The 20,646-nt window shown below is 32.1% G+C and overlaps 1 non-coding gene across 1 annotated transcript; it reads left to right on the forward strand.

The window, feature by feature from the left end:
• The first annotated feature begins 15,688 nt into the window (after window positions 1-15,688).
• Window positions 15,689-15,761, forward strand: Trnam-cau. Its single transcript has one exon. It is a non-coding gene; the product is annotated as a tRNA-Met (tRNA).
• Window positions 15,762-20,646: the final 4,885 nt, after the last annotated feature.

A 20,646-nucleotide genomic window follows, 5' to 3' on the forward strand; every position in this document is an offset into this window, starting at 1 on the left:
CCTTCGTACTACTCTATCTACCTGAAAAAAAAAGTCATCAAAATGCGTTGCGTAGTTTTAAAGATTTTAGCCCATATATGCCACAGACAGTAGTGAGCGACTATGTTTGAAACTACAATGATGATACTATTAAAACTTGATAATTTTGTTACAGTTAAAAATAGTTGCATTCTCCACTTAATAAAATGTCTTTTACTGCCTTTCGAACATAATTTACAAAGGAATTTAAACAATGAGGGAAGTTCCTCGTCGCTTTCTCATTAAACTTTTAATCTGCCATAGAGTTAGCTTACACGGTGTAAGCGATCGAAACTGATTCAAGGGAAGGGTTTATCGATATATAGAAGAAAGATTGAATATCATAGATTGTCCTGTAATTTACTAGTGTAGTACGTATTTTATGTAGGCGTTAGATTGTATTTGTTACGCAATCACGTAGAACAGCGTAGAACAGCGTAGAACAGTGTAGAACAGCGTAGAACAGCGTAGAACAGCGAACAGCCATCAAAAGGATGTTGATAAAATGTTGCTTAATTTTGGTATAACAATAGGTACCTAACCTTTTAACAAAGCCTGGATAAACACAAGTAGAAAACAAAATGCAGGTAATTCATTCTATTGAATGGTTTAATATCTATAATGTCGTTTGTAAGTAATGAAACAATTAATGAAGTTTTCGTTCTAAATTATTCCAATAAATGTTTTCGTCTGCGGAGGAGTTTCAATATTAGAGCAAAGTTTTTCCTTGTCTATTTTTAATAGAGGTTACTTGACACAAAAATTTATGGTAACTAAACTAATGGCATACGTTATTTATTAGAGACTCATCATATAACATACCATTCATATACCATTAGTTTTCGTACCATAGAAGTTTTCGTACCATAGAAGTTTTCGTACCATAGAAGTTTTCGTACCATAGTAGTACATTTGAAATTAACCTAACATTTAAATTAATTCGAACAACATAAGAGCATAATATTATGTTTATAATTAAACTTGTTCTTGACTTGAAGCACCTTGAGTGAAAATCAATTCAGCTTATAGCACGATTGATGTAACAGCCAATATCAAACTTGAAAGTGCAAACATCAAGTTAATTAATATTTTATGCATATGGTTTATTCGTATAGGAGTGGAGTTATCTAGGAGTTATCTATGGAGTTTCTTGCCGATTCTTCTCCATAGATACTGCTTTCCGAATCGGTGGTAAATGTTAAAAATACTTATGTAATGACGATTCGAAAGTGCTACTAAATAGTAGTCTAATTGAATAAATGAATGTTTGAGTTTGAGTTTGAATGTTTGAGTTTGAGGACGTTTCCTAGGTCGGTACCTTCAGTCACAGCTTCAGTCTTCGTCTCTGTCATAAATAAAAAATGTGTGCGTGTACTAGTGTACACACGTAAGAAGTGAAACTTCTTTATGACCTTATTTTTCAAAAAATCATTTACTATCTGCAACTTTACAGAAATCCGTGGAATCACGCGTGGTAGGCATAAGAAAAAGATGGCGTATAACGGTAAAATGTCACGCGTAACGAAAAAATGTTACACTAATTTTTTTACCAACCCCGATAAAGAAGTTTCACTTCAATAACAACTTAATAATATTTGATAGTGTTTGATATTATTTAGAAATTAAAGATGCAAAGTGTGCGAAACTTATATATTATATTTACAAATCAGTCGCGTTAAAAATCTGAAGTCTTTCATTTCTAAATGAACAATACTCGCGTAAAATCGAATAGGAGGAAATAACAACTATTAAACAAATTATACATATTTACATTCATAAAGTATTGAGCTGTGATTTAAGTTTAAAAGTCAAGAAGGTTTATAGACTTGTATTGAATGTTTCTTCCAAAAATAATTTTGAGTAATAATAATATTATCAAACTCTACGAAGGTTCAAACGGCAGTATCTGGCTATAGGGAGAAATTTGCAAAACGTATTTTTTAATTGAATTATTAATAACTAGCTTCCGCCCGCGACTCCGTCCGCGCGGATGTCGGTCTTCACGTGGATGGTTTTATTTCTTCATTTTGAGTAACTCTGACAATGATATCTTATAAATATATATTGGACCCAAATACGGCTAGGCCTATAATAATACGCAACGTGTGTTCGCGGTTCTACAGAACAACGTCTATGGATAAAACTGAAAAATTAAGATTAATTTTTTTCTACGTATTTTTCCAGGATAAAAAGTATCCTATTTTACGCCCAGGATAATAAGGTATAATTATACCAAGTTTCATCGAAATCGAACCGTTAGTTTTCACGTGATGCCTGAACATACAGACAGACAGACAGACAGACAGACAAAAATTTTTTTAAACACATATTTGGGTTTGGTATCGATCCTGTAACACCCCCTGGTATTTATTTTTTCAATATGTTCAATGTACAGAATTGACCCTTCTACAGATTTATTATATGTATAGATAATTATGATAGAGACTGAATAAGGACTTACCTATGCATATTTTTATTTTCTAGTATGTTAGTTAATATTTATCTCTATTTCAGAGATAGGTATCATTCGCACAGTGTGTAAGATATTAACCACTTGGAAACCTAATTAAATTTCCACCATAGCCAGTTCAAGTGAAAATCACACAAACGTCATCTTTGTAGGATTCTGTTTATTTGGCAATAGTAATGAAAACACGAAATGTAAAAGGGGAACCTAATAATATTGTTTACGTCGATGAGGGAGCGATGAGTCATTCAAGAAAACATATTGGGTAGGAAAAAGGAATACATCTAGTAGTTGTATCTTCTTTGTAATACAAATATGCATCTTCTTTTCTCAAGAAAATACGAATAAGTTAATTGAGAATGCGTGTGAATGTGTAATAGACTGCAGATTAAATCCATACTAATATGTATTATAAAGAGGAAAGGTTTGTAGGTTTTCACGCATAAACTATTGAACCGATTATAATGAAATTTAGCACACATGTAGATAACTTGGATTAACACATAGAATAGGTTTTATCCCTATATTTTATTATAAAGAGGAAAGGTTTGCAAATTAATTTTATATTTCTACGTGTTCTACGATCAACTAAAATAAAAACAAACTAAAATGCTAGCGAGAAAAGATTTACAAAAACCTCTGTTTTTCAACATAGTTATGATTTTGACCATCCTATGACACGATGGTAACCGCAGTACATATCCATTTTAATTAAAAATGTGGTTCAAACATCGCGTACATTTTGTAATATCTGATAGGATTAACATTTAAAAGTTGTTAATTGGATCTGACACAATATAAGCGACTGAACACGACTCCATAATTCATGAATTGTTTACTCATTAGGCTCGGAATGTTCTAGACTCGAATCTAAAATAGAGTCAGTTAATTTATTTAAATTGGTTAGGTCTTTAGTTTCAATGCGGCTAGCAAATAATTAGTAACTTGAAATCTTTGATGATATGGTTAGCCTGTAATTATAAGGATGCTGGATAATTAATATCTCTATTTTGTTTTATTAGTCCTATGCGTTAAGCGTCAGTTTGGTAGGTTATAAACACCCGCCTGATATTTTTTTTCTATTCTTTATAAATTTATATAGGTTATAAACCGAATTTCAGCCGAATTTGGGAAAACCATGTGTAAACTTCACACCGTCACACGTGAAGTCATTCCAAGTTTTATTATTTTTAAGATTTACAATCTAAGGTCTTTTTTATGTGGGGATTTCCCCACATAAAAAAGAGATACCCACAGAACCCGGGGAATGAGCCGTGGGTGATGTTGGTCCTACCAACATAACAACGACTTGAAGTTGTAGTTGTAAATAATATGTATTTTATATTAAAAACCATGTTATAAGTAAGGAAAGAAAATAAAAAGTATGACAAAACTTATTAAGTAAATCGTTTTTTTATGAATTTGAGTTTGAATGATTTATTTTCACAGTTAAACGTAGCTACCTACCTACGTACGTAAAATACATACATATTTGTAGTAATTAACGAGTAGATGTAACGTAGATTAAACAATATACATTTATAATCTGTATACACATTGACAAGACTGAAAGCCGAAGACAGTGTATCTGTCGTATTTCAACCTATTCCGTGGAAGAAAATTAGAATTGCAAAATGGAGCCATTTATTCATTAGGTATTTACTCTGTGGACGTTTAAACAATTTGGCGGGACAATAGTGTTCATATTTTTAATCTGTCTCTGACAGAAGTGGTCTTGATGCTTTTGTTTTATCGTGTTCAAATATCTTAACGGATTTATTATATTCCATTTGTTCTTAAGTGTATCTACTAATCGTAGATTTAATAAAGGTTCTAAGAGTCTTAGAATTTTCAACTCCCACGCCTATTCACTATTCAGTCTTATTGTTTAAGATTTATTTAATTTCTAATATAATATATATCTATATAATATTATATTTCTACCAAAATATTTCCTACAATACCTAAACCTATAATAAAATGATCATACCTATTACCTATAGCTATCGTATGTATAGTATTTCACAATATTACTGTCTTAAAATACTTGTTACAAGAACCTATTTCTACACGTAGTAACATCTCTATATTTTATTTTTAATTATATTACATAACTAGCTTATCACCCGCGGCTTCGCCCGCTCTGTCTAAAACCTAATAAATTATATACTAAAACCTTCCTCTTGAATCACTCTATCCATTAAAAAAAACCGAACGAAATCCGTTGCGTAGTTTTAAAGATTTAAGCATACAAAGGGACATAGGGACAGAGAAAGCGACTTTGTTTTATACTATGTAGTGATAATTTTAAGTCTTTGTTTCATTGTATTTATTTAATTGAGCGCTTAATGTTTCAAGGAAATATTTTCCCCTAATCATAATAATTGAATAAACATGAAATAATATTTGTATTTGCATAACAAATATCGCTGGCTAGAAACAAATATTTGAATTGCTAATCATTGGTAATTGGCAACATATAAAACAGTGATTGAGGCGTAATTACCAATAATATCTACCTTTATCACAATATAATGAATGATTTATATGTTTAAAATACATATTTTAATGTATGAATTAATTTGTTATTCTGTTAAATGCATGTATGCAACAATTGTTTTATTAATAAGCTAGGCTAGCTAGCTCAATTTCAAGCTTTTTTTTCTCAAAATAAGGTTGCTAGTTAAAAATATACTAGACCAAAATTAAGTCTGTTACTCGGAATTGGGAGCTTTTTAATTAGACTCGTTTTTTGCACATTTTTCGGTGTTGTTTTCCTTATTTTGTAAAATGTTTTGTTTTTATTTTGTCCCACTGGTGTTACAAGAGTGTTACAGGCGATAAAGTAATGTGTTATATAATATTCAGATTGATAAACACAATATATTTTTGTTATAGTTATTGATGTTAGTGAATTTTATTAAATAACTAGCTTCCGCCCGCGACTCCGATTCGAAAAATTAAGATTTTTTTTTTTCTACGTATTTTTCCAGGATAAAAAGTATCTTATTTTATACCCAAGATAATAAGGTATAATTATTATACTAAGTCTGATCAAAATTGCACCGTAAGTTTTCACGTGATGCCTGAACAGACAAAAAAAATATTTAATCACATATTTAGGTTTAGTATAGATTCAGTAACATTTATTTTTTCAATATTTTCAATGTTCAGAATTGACCCTTCTACAGATTTATTATATGTATAGATGATATTATGCATGTGCTTCTTTATGTATAATATAATAGGCTTCCTTATTTCCGTACACGTACGAAGACGCGTGAAGCAGCTACTTGCGGATAAATATTGCCACGAAATTCATCTAATTTAGTGTTATCAGAAAAATTTACACAAAGCTTTATTTAGTTATTAACTATTGTTAGTTAACAAAAAACCGTTTCGACAATTTCCAGAAATTTCCTTTAACCGCCTTGTATTCAAATTAATCTAGAACTTAGGTGCGCTAGCTTGTGGTGTCACTAAGTTAGAACTTGTAAGTTAATAACTTGGTTCTACAACAAAATACACGTGTACTTGTTGAGTTCAAGCGTAAACAAGATTAGACGTAACTTGACACTACAAGGTTTGAGAGAGAATATGGTTTTGGTTCGATATAGTGAATGTAATAATACAGATTTATTTAAGAATATTTAATTATGTTTTCTCTACATAAGAACCATCCTCATACTTCAAGGAATATAAGAAAAAAGAATTATCGAAATCGGTCCACCCATTCACACGTGATGCCGTGACAACGCGAAACGGGTTTCATTTTTATATATTATATAGATTAGCTTTTTTCCGTTGCTTCGCCCGCGTAGTCACAGAAAAACCCGCAACGTTCCCGTTTACGTGAGATTTCGGATAAAACCTATCCTATGTCCTTCCTTAAAGCTATCTCTGTACCAAAATTGAAGTACAACCATGCAGGTTTCGATATCGATTGCAGATCCCAAGTATTAGTTAAAAAATATTCAATGTTACAGTTTTGATTTTATTATAAGTATGTATAGATTTTAATTTGAGCTTTTATTAGGTACATGGATAAAAAGCAGAAGACAGAAGTAATATTACATTGCTTTTCGTGGGTCGATAAATCTAATCTATCTTCTTCCGAACTTGTATTAAATTAGCTTTATTTATTTATGCATAGATACATACCAATCTAATATTTATTTGAACTATTACTCCACATTTCTTATCATCACGTCCAAGAAACAATCAAGTTACAAGAAATAATTCATCATAGATTGCAAACTGTCACTTAAGTTACAAATTAACACAACTTCTCATTTTTTGTTATGGCAATGAAGACTTTTCGCCAGTGTCAAGTTAAAAAGTTCTTAATTTGTCAAAGACTCTGACAGAACAGATAAATTGATCATATATGTACCTAATATTTATTTATATATTTATTCATTCATACTATATTGATCTGAAATAACTTAACTATGATCTTTATCTAATTATAAATTAAAACAAATGGCGGTCTTATCGTTAAATAGGGATTTCTTCCAGACAAAAGTAAGGAAGGAAATTAGTTATACGAGAGGAATAGGGTAGAGCATAAATATAATAAACATAAATATTATATACTTAGGTATAGGTTTGAACTGAGTTTGCGAATATTTAAAAATGTTTATTTGAAAAAATAAAATAATGTTTTATAAACACAAATCATTATAAATACTGGCTATTATTTGTTCCGCAGTAATTGTCCTTTGTGTAACAGTATATAATATTTTATTTCGAGGGCATAATGGAGTAAAAACCCAAATAAAATTTTCATCCGATAAACATATAAATGAAGGTCGACGGACCTTTTTGGGATTTTTTACTATAAACGAAAAGATCAAACTTATTGAGTCAAAATTACTTTCTGACCGTAGGCGTAGTAATTTCATATAACTGGCTTTTCTGTCACTTCGTTAGCGTGAAGCCTTCAAGAGATAGAGTTTTAGATAACACTAGCTGTGCCCCGCGGTTTCACCCGCATTGCTCCGCTCTTGTTGGTATAAGCTTGATGATATTATATAGAATATAACCTTCCTCGTTAAATGGGCTATCTAACACCGAAATAATTTTTCAAATCGGACCAGTTCCTGAGATTAGCGCGTTCAAACAAACAAACCCTTCAGCTTTATAATATTAAGTATAGATAATACTACATACTAAATCTACTAATTCCCTTTGGTCTAGCCCCTTAGTTGCAATGTTTTTTAATTCGCTTTAATTAGCTTCAAACTTCACCTTCATATTATGATTTTATTGAACAGACTATGAGTCGATTTTGACCCACTTTAAACGGGCACATTAATTCAAACAGCTGTTTATCCTTATCAAAGGATTTGTTCATGTACTATATCTATACAACATTTAAGGAAGCATAGTACAAACTTTAAGGAAGTATTTCTTGAAATCCGTACTAATATCACAGTATTACCATATTTCCTAATAATATTGTAATACTGTGCTAATATTATTATAAATGTGAAAGTAACTCTGTCTGTCTGTCTGTTACTCAATCACGCCTAAACTACTGAGCCAATTTTCATGAAATTTGGTATGGAGATATTTTGATACCCGAGAAAGGACATAGGCTCTTTTTATCCCGGAAAAATGACGCAATCCCGGAAATCCCACGGGAACGGCAACTATGCGGGTTTTTCTTTGACTGCGCGGTCGAAGCCGCGGGCGGACCCCTAGTAAAAGATAAAAACGAGAAATATCTACATAAATACTATCTAAATAAATACGTATAACCTTCTGTACTTAGTTTATTCATTGAAATGTATGTCAATCATTAAGTCAGTTTTCCATATAATACAATTCCATAAATGCTTTGTAACTACAATATTCAGATGTAGTGAAGATAGTTAACCATCGAAGCGGAACATTATTGCGTAGGAATGTACCTGTACGTTCGCTTTGATTAAAACGACCCATTTAACATCGGCCATTGTTTTGGAAAATAATTTACTATTGTACCAAATATATAGACAATGTTGATAGAAATATAAACGATTCGACTTCAATCACAAATAATTGACTGATCAAACAACTTTTTATGTGAAATATTATTTTTTTTTAATAGAGGTGGTTCTCAATTAGACTCTACTTTTTCAGATTTGTTACCTCAGAGCTTTCGAATGGATGTACCAATTTTGATGATCCTTTTTTCTCTGAAAGCTGGCCATTTGCTATGTGCTATTACAATGCCATATTATCTCGATTAGTTCTGACAATTTGAAAACGGTTTTTTGGTCTTGTGTTAAAAACAGAATAATGTTATCTATAATATGTTTTATTTCTCTTTCATTTATTTTATAAATGTCACGTTTATTAGATTCTTCTTTCAGGAAAAGTTACATAGCGTGACGCAGCTCCGCATTCCCATAAGAAGACAAAGGTGCGATGTCATTGTAGGTGAACCTATTGTCGTGGACGCAATCCCAATTCACAGGAAATTCCATTTGGAATGAAAAAAAGAAAATTTTATTTATTACCTAGTGCAATGTTGTCGTCTGTAAAAGAGTAGAGGCCAAATAAATGCACTGTCCGTTTTAAATATCTAAATTACGCAAAGGTCAAACGGCGACTGTAAGACACTGTAAGTTCCTAATTTACCTGTACCTTCGCTGCGCATTAAACGTCTACATAATTAAAAAAAGCTTGTATTTCATGTTGTTTTATTTACATTTAAATAACCATGTATTAGCTGTTATAATCTTTATTGTAAAGGGGTATGATAAATCCTATCATATGGATCGATTTGAAACACCAATATGGAAGCCTGATTTGCACATATATAAACAATTTACGACCCGAGAGAGAGACCCGGTTCGAGTGGCAAGTCTTAAAAGAAGAAAATAATTAATATACAAAGAACAAAATCAAATTTCAACTTCTACTATTACTTAGTTTAATGGTCATACTTGCCTTAACTACGGGCGAAATCTAGATCCTGAACTAATCGTCAAACCTCTTACGCCTTAGCAAGTCACGATAGAAATTGAATACCACTCAAACGGTAATAAAGTTGAAAAGGGTCGTAAATACCACCAGACGATTTATACAGACCCAAAGGTCGCTATAAAGGTCCGACCGCACTAGGCGTAAGCGCGGCAGCATAGCGACGTGATGCGACACAGCAAAATGTTCTTTCTATGAAATTGTATGAGGTTGACGCACTGTGACAATGAAACTGCGCGCCATTGAATTTGACCAATCAGCAAATGTGTCGCGACGAGCAGTTACGCCTAGTCAGCCTAGTGTGGTCAGACCTTTACAGAAGATTGTAAATCACGCAACATGTACCTCTTTTAAAACCCACGTTTTTTTAAACGATCGTTCAACACGTGATTGGCTTGCAAATTGATTCAATTTGGTAATAATTATTATTTATTGTTATGGTTGGTAAATGGTAAATTTGTGTCGCATTATTTTGTTTGGTACAAGTCAAATTTTGGGGGTAATTTTAATAAATTTACAATTTTACTTATAAGATCATGATAATAAACCGTGATTTAAAGATGCTATCTGTAAATTCTTTAGATGCTGTAAAATGAAATATGTGCCTTGTTTTTGCTACAGTAATTACCGGTAACGATGGATGCTTTCTCTTTTATTATTTTTTCTAAAGTACCTACATATTTCTCTTTTTATTTGCATTTCTTCTTTATTCCTCACTGAAATAAATTATTTTATTTCTAGTCATATGTATAACTAATAACTTGCTTCACATCATACAGTTTACTAAAAAGTAAAAAGTACTTGAATACACCATCATTAGATGTTTATCATGCAATCCCGAACAAAAATCACAAGCGGCGGTCCATTGTGAAAACAAGAGGTAAAGAGGCGGTTACATCATCCCGCAGTAAACAAACTTGGTTATAGTATCTGCAGAATGTTACGGACAATAGACCACGGGAAAGATTTTGCACTGCGGTCCAAGTGATGAATAATATATGATCGATACGAGAACCACTCGTATTATATGGGTTTTGTAAAATAATAGTGCAGAGCGTTGGTATAAGTATGGCTTCAGTGTATTTTTGTTCAATGAAATATAGACTTAATGCTTCTCGTGGCTTGGCCCGGGTATGGTACCTGCTGCTTTTCTTTTTTCTCAACCTTCATTTATGAAACTAAAACCACAGCTAAAAATAATATTGTTTATTACAATTTCAAACTAAATGATGCAATCGAATTGACATTATTACGCTCTAATATCATTTTTTAAATAGCCTCTTGTAAGTTTGAAAATCAATCAATTTGTTTCTTGTACCACACTCGATTTTCTCATTATAAAAGCGATTTTATTCCCCGACTTTGAGAATTTTTGAAAACCGCAACAATCGTTGAGCGACGGCGGACGTTTAATTAAATAACAAAAGACTTTACAGCCAAATTGTTCGTGGTTTCTCTGATAAGAGATGAAGGAAATCATTTTTTGGTTGCCGTTTCTAATAACAAAAAGTTTTCATATTGTTGTTCGTATCAACAGTTGTAAATCAAGGTACATTCAGTCAAGTTATGTAATAATAAAAAAAATTGTACATATATAATAATCAAAGTAAAAATCTTTTCGATGAACTGTAGAGATGAATGAGAATGCTATAGAGTGATAAGAGAGAGAGAGACAGATGTTTATAGAAATAATTTTAGGTACGCTTTAAAAAACAACTAGGTACATTACGATTTCAGGGCCTTATAATATTTAGAAGTCGATTAAATTAGTAATAATTAAAAATAAAAGTGAGACACGAAAAAGATGTCAATATTTTTTTTATTTGTCTTGACTAACATAACAATAAACAGTAGGTAGTTTAGTGTGTCGCGGAAGAATTCTAACCAATACCCGCGGCCCCATCATTAAAGCGGCTCGACGGAACACAGTGGGGTTTTAGTCGGTAAGAATACGACATAACCCACGACTCCTTCCCCGGGGGCCGTGGGTATCTTTGGAAGATTTCCCCACTATAAAAAAAAGGTAGTTTAGTGTGTATTTCACTACATTTAATACATATTAAAAAAGTCTTCAAACCGTCTTCAAAGGTTCAAATTGAAATAGATGTACCTAAATACTTGGCAGATCGTGGGAACTTATTCAAATTTCATTCAGTCGTTTAGTTACAAAGCGAAACTAAGAAGGCACTTGTAGAGTTTAATTTCAAATGCTAAGTAATACGGTGTCTATGAATAAGTAATTACACGTGGTACTGCCGGAATAAAATTAGAGTGTTCATTGTTTTGTGTCTCATTATGGAGTATCCTATAATAGTACTAGCTTACCGCCCGCGGCTTCGCCCGCTTTCTCTAAAACGATTTGAAATTTAAACTATCCTATCTCTCAAGTTGGATCGAACTGCACATGGTGTGCGAATTTTATTATAATCGGTTATGTGGTTTAGGAGTCCATTGAAGACAAACATTGTGACACGAGATTTATATATATTATAAGAAGATAGGAGGTAGCAACTAGCAGTAGCAAATAGATTATGATGTACAAATATAGAATTTTTTTCGCTAACCAATTAAATGAAGAGTCAATTTAACTAAATACGAGAATTAGTTAAGAGAGAAAGAGAGTTATTTAATAGAGCTCATTTTTTTGTAACGGAAAACTACCTGAGTATAATCGATTATTTTATCCCTCAATAACGTAAATAAAATAATTTCAACAGCTATAATTACTGTGTTGATTAATTTAACAGTAAATTGACAATCAAATAGTGCACGGTGATATGATGATAAATCCAATTTCGATGCTAACCCAAATAGTTTAGTCAATAATTACCTAGCTTTCCGCTCGTGGCTTTGTCTAAAACCTAATCCTACTAATATTATTAATGCGAAAGTTTGTGAGGATGGATGTATGTATATTGTATGTATGTTTGTTACTATTTCACGCAAATACTACTGAACCGATTACTATAAAATTTAGCACACATAAATTATAGACTAGGTAAATTAAAATTATTTATTATGGAAAGGAGGTGCGTTTATAAAGTAAACTTTTAGTTTGCTGTCGCAGCAAACGTTTTTCTGAATTCTGATGTACTCTTATTACTAAGGGGGATATTAATATGGACGTTGGACGATACTCAAACCACCTATTAGCCACACAAAATTTCATGAGAATCGGCTCAGCCGTTTCGGAGGAGTATAATAACTAACATTATGACACGAGAATTTTATTTACATAGAGATTAACATGCTTTTAACCAACTATCAAGATGTACCGTCATGCGTGATCAATATAAGTACAATATACTAACATTAGGAGAGACATATAAACATTATTATTAATACAACAGACGGACAGAATAATAGAATAATGCATTCATAAATCACAATATTTCAAAATGCACGAACAAATCACAATATTCCCGCGAATTATTTCAACTTACAGACGAAATTATATGGCGGGCTATTCACGTTCAGGAATATCGAATAATTTTACATAAGCGTTGTAAAATGGGAAATATATTTATTTATTGTTTTTCTGTATTTTGTTTAATTTTATAATAATTATAGATACCTATGTGTATCTATTTAAAGTAATTGTAAGTTTTGATTGTAACTACTAGCTGACGCTTGAAAATTACGGTTTTTTTATAGTAAGTCAATTTAAATAATATTTTAATTTAGAATCGAGATACTTACTAAAGTTTTATAAAGAAAAGGCATTTCCTGTTATCGACTAATTATTAACATTATCACGTCATTATTAATTACTAGCGGTCCGCCCCGGCTTCGCCCGTGGTACATATTTACGTTTTCTCTACATAAGATCCATCCTCGTACTTCAAGAAATATAATAAAAAAAGAATTATCGAAATCGGTTCAGCGTTCTCGAGTTATGCGCTTACCAACACATTTTGCGATTCATTTTTATATATAAGATATTATAATCTCGCTTTAAGTGTTGAAGATAAACCTAAAAATAACTTAATAACTGAAACATCATTATCTTATTTCAAAATAAATCAATCCATAAAAAATACGTATCTACAATATTGCTTGACCTTAACAAAACTCATCATACTAAAGCCCTAATTTTGACGTGGCTGTTTTTACAAAAACTGTTCTGTAGGCTGTAGAGGATAACAAATAGGCTCATTGCGAGGGAATGTCATTTGACAGCCTGATTTTTTTTAAACATACAAGATAATAATGCGTTCGTAAACTCAGCTTTTATGAGGAAGCTCGGTGTTTGTTTATGTTGCGACTTCTATACCATTTTTTCTAATGCAGCAGGCAAACGAGCAGAAGAATCACGTGGTAGTTGGTACTAAGTGATCGTCGTCATCTTATTATTCCAACAGCAACTTAGGCTGCGTGCAATGTATAGGCTGACTTCAACGATTCTGATTTTAAACATATTTATGTTTATTATACCGAAACCTATGAAAATGAAGTATTATTTTTTTTTTATTATTTTTGACGTCAAATTGAATTGAATTGAATTTAACCATTTTTGTACTTAACACACATTTATATGCACTCTTTCTTATAGATCTGTATTTATAGCATTTATTCGTTTAACCGTTAATAAAAAAAAAACAAAAAAAAACACTTAACTACGAATTTAAAACTTATTCAACTATATTTTCAACAAACTGTAACATTAAAATACATATCATTTTACAGAAAACGTAGCGACCGCGACGTAGCGAAACGTAGCGTATCGTTTCTTGAGCCGTATGTTTACACTCTCGTATTGATTTACGATTAGGGATAGCCACATAAGTTTGCGATTTGAATTTCAATTATTGGATCTAATGTGGATTTTTGAAGTTATCGGGTAATGGCCAATGACTTTTCACAATTTGCTAGACCAGGAAGCTATTAATAGTTTTAAGCTATTGCATAGCTTCTATCGCGGGCCTTGAGCGCGGGCACCGAATCAAGAAATTCCGTAACGAATAAACCTCACGCTCCCCACTCCGACGGGCTCGGAAGTGTGGCTTGAAGGCATGCTATGCAATAGCTTGCGCTAGCTAGCTTTACCGCGGCAGTCTCTGAGTATCACACGTTTTATTATATTGCATGTGTGTTTTGACAACACAAAATTGTTTGTAACTAAAGTAAGCAATAGTGAGCTATTTTAAAAGGTTTTTGGTTTACCTGTACCTGTAGGTAGGTAAGGAAAATTGTATAAAAGAATGTAAACAAGGAAACGCCAAAAATGACAAACAGGGAAGGAAAAATGAAACATTTCTTATAGAAAAAGGGACATGCCCAAAATATAGCTGCTTGCTATGATTGTGTTTATTTTATTTTTCGTAACATAAGATTATTTATTAATAAAAATTACATAGCCTCGCAATTATTCTGTAATTCAAATAATGTGAAAAATAAAAGTTCCTTATAAAAATACTCAGTGTAGAAAATTTGTAAAGCAAGGTCGTTAACCTGTGTGAAGTTTAATTTCATTTTGGAGTAATTTGCATTAATTCGAATGAACTTGTAGAAAATAGAATAAACGAAAGACGACTCTTACCTTATATTTTAGCGCAATTTTCGAGGAATGTGAAATAATATGTCAAAGAATACGAATATTTTTGAGTTGACTACCTACAATCTTCTTATATATAAAAATTAATCGCAAAATGTGTTGGTAAGCGCATAACTCGAGAACGGCTGAACCGATTTCGATAATTCTTTTTTTATTATACATATATTCCTTGAAGTACGAGGGTGGATCTTATGTAGAGAAAACGTAAACATGTACCACGGGCGAAGCCGGGGCGGACCGCTAGTATTCTATAAATTGAGTTCTCGGATTTAAATCTTTTTTAAGAGTATTAAAAATTAAAAATGGTTGTGATAAAACTCATTCAGTTTTTTCGCGAATGGTTGGTTGGTTGTTAATTGATATTATAGTGTAAGCAATCTAAGATTTTTTTTTTATTCTTTAGAGTATTACTATTAAGTATAATATCTATAGATTGTTGATTGATATTACCTTTTTTAAACTAATTAAGTACCTAGGTATAAATTTTATTGTCTTTTCTAATTACGGTCCATTATAAAATTAGGCTTAATTATTTATTGTACTGCTTATAAAAAAAAACCCACTGAAATCAGTTGCAATAGGTACATTATGTACAAAGTCATTAGGTATCTGTGAACTATGTACATAATTTAACTGTCAACAATATTAGTAGCGTAATTTCGCGATAGTTTTCACCAGCCTCGGTGGCGCAGTAGGCAGCGCGTAAGTCTCATAATCTTAAGGTCGTGAGTTCGATCCTCACCCGGGGCAATATTTTTGAAGCTTTATTATACTATTTTGAATATTGATTTTTTAATTGTTGTATATTTTTAAGCATAATTTTATAATATTTTATGTTTTATCTGTTGTAAGTGTATTTTGAACAAGTAAACTTTATTTATTTCATTTTTATAACTATACTAAATATATTTTTTTTACATCGCATATTGTAAATTACGGTCAAAGCTTTTATAAAAAAGCTTATAAGTAATTTTTATTTCCGAATAGGGAACATTTAACTAATAATTCAATAATATTTTATGCGCCCACCGACCGCCATACTTGATCAGTGTGACAGCTGTCATTTTTCCCGCCTCCACTCAAGGCCTTTGACGTGAAATATGAAATTTCATCTGTATATGTGTGAAGTGTAACTATGATTTTTAACTGACTTTTTTATAAAATACATAGTGAAAAGCCTGTTTCAGTTTCATAATTTTGATGTGTGCTTTTTTTATCCTGTGGTTTTTTCTAACCACTAAAAGAATTTTTGAAATCGGTCCAGTAGTTTATGCGTGAAAACCAAAGCATACATAAATACATAAACCTTTCCTCTTTGACTGACCGGTTGGCTTGGTTGGTAGTGGCCCTGCCTTCCAAGCCAGAGGTCGTGAGTTCGATTCCCACCCGGGGCAAATGTTTGTGTGATGAACAAAGATGTTTGCTCTGTGTCTGGGTGTTAATTATCTATATAAGTATTTATTTAAAATTATATATATGTATGTTTATCAGCCGTCTGGTTTCCATAACACAAGCGAAAGCTTAGTATGGGATCAGATCGTGCCGTGTGTGAAAATTGTCCCGAAATATTTATTTATTTATTATGTTTCTCATCTCCATAATACTCGGGTACCACCAGAAGGACGGTACCCGGTCTTTTGGAAGGCTTACGTGGGGACACGGATCCAACACGCAGAGGCCCTTTTGAGAGTTTTAATGTATTATGGGACACCAGCCGCAGCCTGCCCATGACTGCACTATATAGAGATACAGCCCTGGGCAGTCCGCGGCCGATGTAGGACTATTACAGAAAATGGAAATAAATGACTGGACTATGGAAGGGGTGCTATGTGGACAGGTTACTGGATCTATAGGAACTATGGCGTCTGCCTTTCTACAACAAAGTTTGTAAAAATATATTGGCAGACGGTGACTCGCCCTCTCACAGATGGGCCCTCTAAAAAGTCGCTGTAACTTAGCAACAAGAGGGCAACATGTCGTGAGCAGCTAAGGGTGGAGAGGCGTCCCTGGACTTTAAACGACGATCACGCGCTCCTTGAGGGTCCAGCATCACGTGCCCACTCGCCACTTACGCTTCGCTTCCACCCTTCGAGCTATTATTTATTATTATTATTATAATATTAGTAACTATAGATATACAATACAGTATATACTATGGATGGATGAACGAAAACCTAAGTAAACTGTGCAAAAAACGCGACTACCTATTTCATAAATGGAGAGCTGATCCAAACAATTATATCCTCAGACTTCAGTATATTAAAGTTCGAAATAAAACTAATAAACTACTCGAATATTACCGAAATAAATACTATGAAAATAAAATAAAAACTAACTACGGCAATCCGAACAAGTCATGGCAAATTATAAATAACATTTGTGGTAGGGAGTCAAAAAGTATTGATGACTCAATACTTAAAGCGTTTGAAGCCCAAAATATATCAGTGAAACAAATTGCAAACAAATTTTCCGTTGAATTTTATAACTCCATAAAAAATATTATTCCAAACTGCACTGAACGCCTATTTAAAGAGTCTAAAAATGTTCCGCCAAATGTATGTATGAGATTTCAAAAAACAACACACAATAGGGTCTCCAGTGTTATTAAAAATCTACACAATAAAAAAAGTCCCGGCATAGATGGAATAAGAAACGTGGACGTTAAATATATATCAGAAAATCTTACTGTTGCTATAGTTAACCTAATAAACATCTCGGTCCAGACAGGTAAATATCCAGATAAGCTTAAAGTAGGATGTATCCGACCAATTTTTAAAAAAGGGACGCACGAAGACCCTGTGAACTATAGGCCAATTACATTACTCTCGTCAATTGATAAAATAGTCGAAAAAGTTATTAGTGATCAAATACATAAATTTTATAATGATAATAATATAATCTCTACTAATCAATACGGCTTTCAATCTGGAAAAAGCACCAATGCCCTTCTATCAGACTTTACTGATACAGTAAACTTAAATCTGAACGAAAAAAAACATATTCTGGTGATATTTATTGATTTTTCCCGCGCCTTTGAAACCCTTGATCACGAGAAACTAATATATAGATTGGAGGATAGTGGATTGGCCGGTACTTTACTGGCATGGTGCAAAAATTATCTGCAAAATCGCAACAACTCTGTCAGAATTGGTCGTACGTATAGTGATGCTACAAAGGTGGACATGGGAACAGCGCAGGGTTCTGTGCTGGGCCCCTTGCATTTCCTGGCATACGTGAATAAAATGGGAGAAGCAATAGAACACTCGAAGATATTTCAATTTGCTGACGACACATGCCTTTTAGTATCCCATAAAAATGTTGACACAGCGATGAATTTGCTTCAAGATGACTTCGATAACCTGTGCAGATGGTGTCATGATGCTGGATTGGTAATAAATTCACGCAAAACGAAATTAATGCATATCAAATCTCCCCACGTCAACGGTAATCTATACCAAAGTATAAAAAATCACACGCATAAGTGTATGCATTGTAAACCACGTGCGACAACTTGCGAATGTGAAACTGTTGAGGCTGTCGACTCCTACACTTACTTAGGTGTAATAATCGATAACAGATTCAACTGGAGGATGCACATTGAAAAGGTGTGCAATAAACTTCGATCTTTTCTGGCAGTCTTGTATATTATTAAAAACAGATTACCATATAAAACAAGACTGTTGCTGTACAATGCTTTTGCTGATTCTATAATATCATACGGCCTTAGTAGCTATGGTAGGACTTATAAAACATATATGCACAGGATTCTGAACATACAAGTTCGAATTCTCAAAAAAATTGTGTCACCGCAAATAAAAAGAAAATTTAATAATGACATACCTAAACTTTTCAAACATTGCAGTGTCCTGCCAATTAATTATAAATTTGAATTTCAGTTGCTCAAGGAAAACTTCTTCAACACAAAATATCAAACATTAAATTCACACTCTTACCATACACGGAACACTACTCTTAATAAATTAATTAAACCATTCTCAAAAAACATGTATGGCCAACGACGTACCGCGTTCTTGATACCAGATATCTTGAATGGGTTGGATATTAAATTAAGAAATTGTATTACTAAAATAAACATAAAACGTAAACTTAAGCAATATTATCTAGACAAGTTGTAGTTGATGTTATAGTTATAAGTATAAAAAAAGAAACTGTTATTTTTGTGCAAACTTTAGACTCAATTTATGTATTCTACAGTTAAACCGAAATTGTTTTGTTTATAAATTATTGTATACGAACATTACTATAAACCTCAGTGTTTTTTTTTTAATTCACAACTGTACATTAATATATCTGTAAACCTTTTTTTGTTTCTGATAATAAATAAAAAAAAAAAAAAAAATGTACATTGGTCCACAATTTATCATAGATCGCATGTCACATATAACTTACATAAAATGTAAAGGTAACAGAATTCTGAATCTTATCTCTGGATATTTTTATATACATTGAGAATTTACGACTGAAGGCGAATCTGTATTTTTTCCCTGTAAATTCGCGGGGGAAATGTATAAATCCCCTAACATGTTTTATAGCCACGGGCCTAATTCTATAAAGTTTTTATATCATTATCTCGCTATTTAGAGCTTGTTTTATTAAAATTTCTTGGATATCTTGAGTCAACGTTTTCAGTCTTGTAAGTAGGTATTATTTTTTTCGTTACCTATTCATAGCATATTTTGAATGAGAACGAACTTTGACATAATAAAAAGTAAAAACTTGTTCTATTTTTTATAATAATTATAATTATTATTCAATTATATATAATTATTTTTGTTTGTGTTTGTGTTATATACCATGTACCCCTTATCAAACTTGTGTATTAACTATTATTACAGTCTGAAAAACTACGACTATTATTGCAACATAAACAAAATTTAGTAGAAACGTAACAACCAAAACAAAACGTTACATCACAACAACGAAAAAAGGAACAATTGAAAATGTCATGGATAATCATTTCCACGTAAACTATGTGAATATATGGAATGTTATTACGATTTATTGCTGAATATACTTTTACTCAATAACATTTTTGCCTCGAGGCAGGAAAGGCGCTCATATTCGAATGGATATAAAATCAAATCAATGTAACGATTATATTAATCTTTCTCGTAACTAAAATTCAGAAATTTATTTATTAAACCTTTCAAAAAAAGGGTCACGTACAATAGAAATTTATTTTCAATCTTCGTAATAACTAACTACGTAATAGAAATTTATTTTGAATCTTCGTAATAATTACAATTGTTACACTTTTCTAAATATATTTTTCTACGATCTATTAAGGTATGACTATTCTCAATTTTCAATATACTATTGCCCCAATTATATTTCTCAAAGTGAATGCTAAAGTATACGAGGTACTTCATACATACTTTGTGGTACAATATATGTAATTAGCTCTCTGGTGACATCTGCGATCTTGTACCATTAAAACCCGATATTCATCAAATTACATTTCAAACTAAATTAAACGTTACCCCAATTAAACAAGGTCGATTTTCCAATAATTTCACATGCACATACAAGTAACAATGTAAAATACTATAAGTAAAACTGTTAGTGGAGATAGTAACAAAGTATAGAGAACTATGTGTAGTCATTTCGTTTCAAG

Source organism: Colias croceus, chromosome 22, assembly GCF_905220415.1.
Source record: "Colias croceus chromosome 22, ilColCroc2.1".
Lineage (NCBI taxonomy): Eukaryota > Metazoa > Arthropoda > Insecta > Lepidoptera > Pieridae > Colias > Colias croceus.